Source organism: Suricata suricatta, chromosome 6, assembly GCF_006229205.1.
Source record: "Suricata suricatta isolate VVHF042 chromosome 6, meerkat_22Aug2017_6uvM2_HiC, whole genome shotgun sequence".
NCBI lineage: Eukaryota > Metazoa > Chordata > Mammalia > Carnivora > Herpestidae > Suricata > Suricata suricatta.
In genome coordinates this window covers 80,241,773-80,248,164 of record NC_043705.1, presented here as the reverse complement: position 1 = coordinate 80,248,164, position 6,392 = coordinate 80,241,773, and positions in this window count along the sequence as shown.

Sequence of the window (6,392 nt, the reverse complement as noted above, 5' to 3'; positions counted from 1 at the left end):
GATACAGAAATGCTGATGCATAGGAGCACATGTACCCCAATGTTCATAGCAGCAATGTCAACAATAGCCCAAACATGGAAAAAGCCTAAATGTCCATCACCTGATGAGTGGATCAAGAAGATGTGGTATATATATATACAATGGAGTACTACATGTCAATGAGAAAGAATGAAATATGGCCATTTGTAGGAAGGTGGATGGACCTTGAGGGTGTCATGCTAAGCGAAATAAGTCAGGCAGAGAAGGACAGATACCATATGTTTGCACTCATAGGTCTAACAGGAGAACAGGAGAAACCTAATGGAGGACCATGGGGAGGGGAAGAGGGAAAGAGAGTTGGGGAAAGAAAGGGATACAAAACTTGAGAGACTATTGAATGCTGAAAATGAACTGAGCATTGAAGGGAAAGGGGGAGGGGGGAAAAGAGGTGGTGGTGTTGGAGGAGGCCACTTATAGGGAAGAGCACTGGGTGTTGTATGAAAACCAATTTGACAATAAACTATTTTAAAAAAAAAGGACAGAATGATGAGCCTAATGAAAGGGTGAAAGGGTTGGCTGGATGTTCTCTAGCACCCCTTAAAATGAGATTTCTTGTCCCAGTTATCCAAGAGAAAATTTAGAACCTTCCCCCCAAATCCTCACTTACAAAATGGACTTGGATATTCCATCTGTAGGATTAATATTTTGAAAAAAATCATTCCCTTAGTCATTCCCAATGAATTGCTTTCAACCTGGCTTAGAGCAGAGATTTAAATCTGAGTTTTATAGTAAAAGTATTTTGAAATTTCCAAGTGTGTGGAAGTAAAACTCTGCTCAAGGGCATGCCAGTTACTGCAAAAGTTAAGAAAGGGTGATTTGATTTTTTTCTGATGTTCCTCCACCCTGATTTTGTATATTGGTCTTTTCCATTCACGGTCAATTCTTTGACCCACCAAGGAGCCAACTTAGGATTCTAGACTTTTCTGGAAAGATTTACTAGTGTTTTTGTTTGTTTGTTTGTTTTTAAGTACATAAAGATTTGTAGTGGGAAGTTCTTTCGTCCCCCATGTTGAGGAAGCATGTTGAGGTTGCTAAGTGACTGGGCAAGGAAATTTCATTCTTTCCATCATGTGCCTGCACTTCTCTGCCTACATGAATTGAAACTATTGGTATCACAGCGAGGTTTATTGTTGGCATCTTTGCCATCTGCATGCTTTTCACACTCTTGCTGATTGCTTTTCTCAGCTTCAAATTTCAGCCTTCTTTTCACATTGGCAATGCAAAGATATGAGTCACTGTGGCTTAACACTCTGAATAATGGCCCCTCAAATAAAATCTCTGGGCACTCTCTGCTTAAGCAGGGGCTTTCCCTGCCACAATGGACATAAAGCTTATGCCCTCTGTAACGTGAGAAGAACAGTTTGAAAAACAGAGAAGTTAGATTTAGTATCTCAGTTGTCCTCTTTTAATTGGGGTTGTGATTTCATAAGAAGAATGTTCTTGGCCTGGTGGTCTATGAGTCAGGGCAGCTTTGCTGTCATTTTGAAAAAAATCAGTTGAGTTTAATACCAAGTGTTTAATTCAACAAATTGACTGAGCTCTCAATCTGTCCTAGGCACCATGTGGGCATAGAAATGAGTGTCTGCCATGTGTTCATTCAGCTGACCAGGTGAACTCTTGCTTAAGTTAGAGACTTCTCTAGATGTTCCTTTTTCTCATGCATGGCTGTCTTGGGGACAGTGAGATGGCCTACAGGAGCTGTTTTGAGGTGCTGGGGGACAAATAAAAAGGGTGTATAAGTCAGACTATAGATAATTGCCTTGGCTCCCTTTTCAAAATGTTTTCCACTATTTCTGGAGCCGGGGAGCAATTATCCAAGTTCTTTCATCTGAAAGCTCGAGTACTCCACATTTACGGTATGCATGGGCGTCCAGACTGTTCCTGAAGTTACACTACATCAATGTCACTTGCAGTTAAACAATTTTACACATAACTAGTCCTTTCTTCCTCAGATCCTGTCATTCTGCATGCAGAAAATTTCTATGGGAAACATGTGCCATATTCAAAATCAGCTTTCAATCTTCATAAATCTTATGTGTACATTTCGGATAAGCAAGTGTCATTTCTCCAGAATTTGCAAATATCATGAAGACATAACATTTTCTTCCAAAATGCATCTTTTGAATATACTTTGGCACATATTCTGAAAACAGATTTGAAATATGCTCTTCACTCAACTGACATTGGGAGGAAGGTTTCCAACAAATACACTATTCTGTATTTCTTTTTTGTATAATGTACAAGGCAGAGCCTTACTGGGGCCTCCGTCTTTCCATTTTGATTGATCCATCTAATTTGCACTTTGGCTTAGTGATTACTAAATCAGCCCAGCAACCATTGTGCAGCACCATATACTCTTTTCATAAAAGCCAGTGTCAAAAATGTACCCATTTTTGTTTGCACCCAATTGGCCTCATAGGTTTTTATTCAACTTTAAAAAAAAATAAGTTCTAATTATTCTTCTTTTGCTAAAATCGTCTCAAATTTCACCAGTGGGAGACCCTTTAAGATGGTTCCTGTATTCTTTTAATAAACTCCATTAATCTTTGACTACATACTTGCTTTCTGGCAAAACAGCTTATACTTTACCTCCCCTACACTTACATTAGCCATTTCTCCAAGGACCCCTGATGCCCATTAGTGGGAAATATGGAAATCATGATCTGAGTACTAGATATACTCACCAAGACCACTACGTCATTGCCTCTCAGTGAATGGAGCTAAAAAAATATCTTTTTAATCTTAGGTTCATTTAAAATTTTCCAGCTCAAGTATAACCCCTATAGAACTTTTTCTTAATTTGCTTTTATATTTGTATTTATTTTCCCTTATGCTAAAACTCATAGTTCATACTTATATATAAAACTACATCTATAATTATATGTTTATACTACTTGTATTTATATTTTACATATAATTATATATTTTTCTATTTATATATAGTTTCAGAGTCACAATATCATATTATTGCTAACAATAACACTTCTGAGTAAAGTTTAAAATTTCTTTGCAGTTCTTTTTTGTCACTATCTAATGATGTATATAGTAAGAGTTTTTCTTTCTTATTTTAATTTAAATTTTAGTTAACATAAGTGAAATACTGGTTTCGGTAGAATTTGGTGATTCATCACTTACATACAACACCCAGTGCTCATCACAATAAGCACCCTCCTTAATACTCATCACCCATCTAGCCCATCTCCCACCCACCTCCCTACATCAACACACAGTTTGTTCTCTATCATTAAGAGTCTCCTTCTTTATTCTCCCCCACCCTTTCTCATATGTTCATCTGTTTTGTTTCCTAAGTTCCACATATAAGTGAAGTCATATGGTATTTATCTTTTGATTGACTTAATTCACTTAGCAAGATACATTCTAGCTCCATCCTTTTCTTTGCAAATGGCAGGATTTCATTCTTTTTGATGGCTGAGTAATATTCCATTAAATCTATCTATCTATCTATCTATCTATCTATCTATCTATATCCATGTATATACCACAGTTTCATTATCCATTCATCAGTCAATGGACATTTGGGCTCTCTCCATATTTTGGCTATTGTTGGTAATGCTGCTATAAACAGTGGGGCACATGTACCCCTTCGAATCTGTAATTTTGTATCCTTTGGGTAAATACCTAATAGCACAACTGATGGATCATAGGGTGGTTCTATTTTTAGTTTCTTGAGGAACTTCATATTCTTCTCCAAAAAGACTGCACCAGTTTGCATTCCCACCAGCAGTGCAACAGGGTTCCCCGTTTTCTGCATCCTAGCCAATACCTGTCATTTCTTGTGCTGGAGTCCCGCCCCAGCTGGTCCAGGGGTGTCCCAAAGGAGGGTTGGTGTTGGCGGGAAGGAATGGACACAGACAGCTCAGGTAAACCAATCTGGACAGTTTAGTGATTTTTCAGCAAGCATATATATATATATGCTTATATACACACAAGCATAAACAATAGCTTGACGCAAACATATGTTTGCGTCAAGCTATTGTTTTTACTCTCAGAAAGTTCTCAGGGAATTGATCCAAGAGAAAACTTTTCTGGTTATTTCCTTGCATTACTGCTTTTCTACTTTAAAAAATTAGTCATGAATCTTACTATTTTTATGTCTGACAAGCTAGAGGGCTAATTATTTTTTATATTATTATTCCAATTGTTTGAGCTGAAACTGGTAAGTCTAACTGAAACTGGTAGAGCCTATTCTTTAGAGAAATTGGACCGTGACTGCTTTCTTGGTAACTGCCCATCGTAACCTACTACAGGGGCATGCTTTCTTCAAAGTGCCCTTGATGATTAACTGATTGCTAAGTTACAGGGAAAGGCCTAGTAGGACAAATTTTAACTGATTGAATAAGCTGATTGATTAGAAGGGATCTCAGTAGCTTCACTTCCAGAGAACCACATTGTGGTCTTCTCTTGTCAGCCCCCTGGGCTTTGCCATCAGTTGGGTGAAGAAGGTCGGCTCCCAACATTCTTGTGTTGTTAATTTTAGCCATTCTGACTGGTGTGAGGTGGTATCTCAACATGGGTTTGATTTGTATTTTCCTGATGATGAGAGATGTTGAGTATCTTCATGTATCTGTTAACTATCTCATTGTCTTCTTTGGAAAAGTGTCTTTTCATGTCTTCTGCCCATTTCTTCACTGGATTATTATTTTTTGTGTGTGTGGTGTTGAGTTTGATAAGTTCATTATAGATTTTGGATACTAACCTTTTATCATATATGTTGCTTGCAAATATCTTCTCCCATTCCAAAGGCTACCTTTTAGTTCTGTTGATTGATTCCTTCACTGTGCAGAAGTTTTTTATCTTGATGAAATCCCAATAGTTCATTTTTGCTTTTATTTACCTTTCCTTTGGTGATGTATCTAGTAAGAAGTTGCTCTGGCCAAGGTCAAAGAGGTTTCTGCCTGTGTCTGCTTGTAGGATTTTGATGGTTTCCTATCTCACATTTAGGTCTTTCATCCATTTTGAATTCATTTTTGTGTATGATGTAAGAAAGTGGTTCAGTTTCATTTTTTTGCATGTCATTGTCCAGTTTCCCCAACACCGTTTGTTGAAGAGACTGTCTTTTTCCCATTGGATACTCTTTCCTGCTTTATCAAAGATTAGTTGACCATATAGTTGTGGGTCCATTTTTGGGTTTTCTATCTGTTCCATTGATACATGCATCTGTTTTTGTGCCAGTACCATACTGTCTTGATGACTACAGGACTACAGCTTTGTAATATAGCTTGAAATCTAGAATTTTCATGCCTCCAGTTTTGTTTTCATTTTTCAGGATTGTTTTCGCTATTCAGGGTCTTTTGTGATTCCATACAAATTTTATGATTATTTGTTTTAGCACTGTGAAGAATTCTGGTGTTATTTTGATAGGGATTGCTTTGGGTAGTGTTGACGTTTTAGCAATGTTTGTTCGTCCGCATCATTTTTCGAACTGAGAAGGATATTACGTTCATCTGCGAGAGCGGAAGGAGAAAACACGAACTCCAGAAGGAATAGAACCTCAAGGATACCTGAGTGAGTGGGGGCGAACGGGGGAGATCCGAGGACGGGCCAGCCCGGACGGGCAGGGGAGGTAAGATCCCCAGCCCAACGTGGGGCAAGCGCGCAGCGCCCGAGAGACAAAGGGAAGAGACAGAGTCAGAACGCGCTCATAGAGCTGTCTCTGGGGAAGAGGTATAGAACGCTGGGCTGCGTTTGGAGACAGAAACCCACTCCATAGATAACTGCTGGGCAGCGGGCGCAAGAGGAGGAATAGCCTCCAGCCCTAAGCCATCTCGGCGGGGAATCAGAGGCGCCTGTGGCTGTGAGAAGCGGCTGCGCTGGGGAGGTGCGCTCCCCGGCGGGAAGCGACCCGAGCGGCGACTGCGCCAGGTGCCAGCAACTTGAACTTGGTTTTGGGAACGGGACCACGGACCTCATTTCCACGGCACACCTCGCCCCCTGCACGGACTGCGCGAATCCCGGGTCCCCACAGGGAAATAATAAGGTGCACACCGACGGGACCCTCAACAAAGAGTCGGTGGCAGGTGGAGGCCCGGGCGCGCGCTTAGACTGTAGGAGGTCCCAGCTCGTTTCCAGCAGCACACAGCGGCTTGAGCAAAGCTATCGGAAACTAAGAGAGACTCGGTTTTTTGCTTTTTGTTTTTTTCCTTTCCCCCATTGCAATCGCGATCCTGACTCGGGGTGGGGACTCAGCAATTGAGTCTGTGAAGGTGCGCACTTCACCTCCTGCTGCTCGTTTCGCCTCAGGCAGGGGCGGAGCCTCTGAGAGCAGACTCCAAGACCTACCACATCAAACCAAGCCTATCCACCAGAGGGAGCTGATGTTGCTTTTTTTTTTT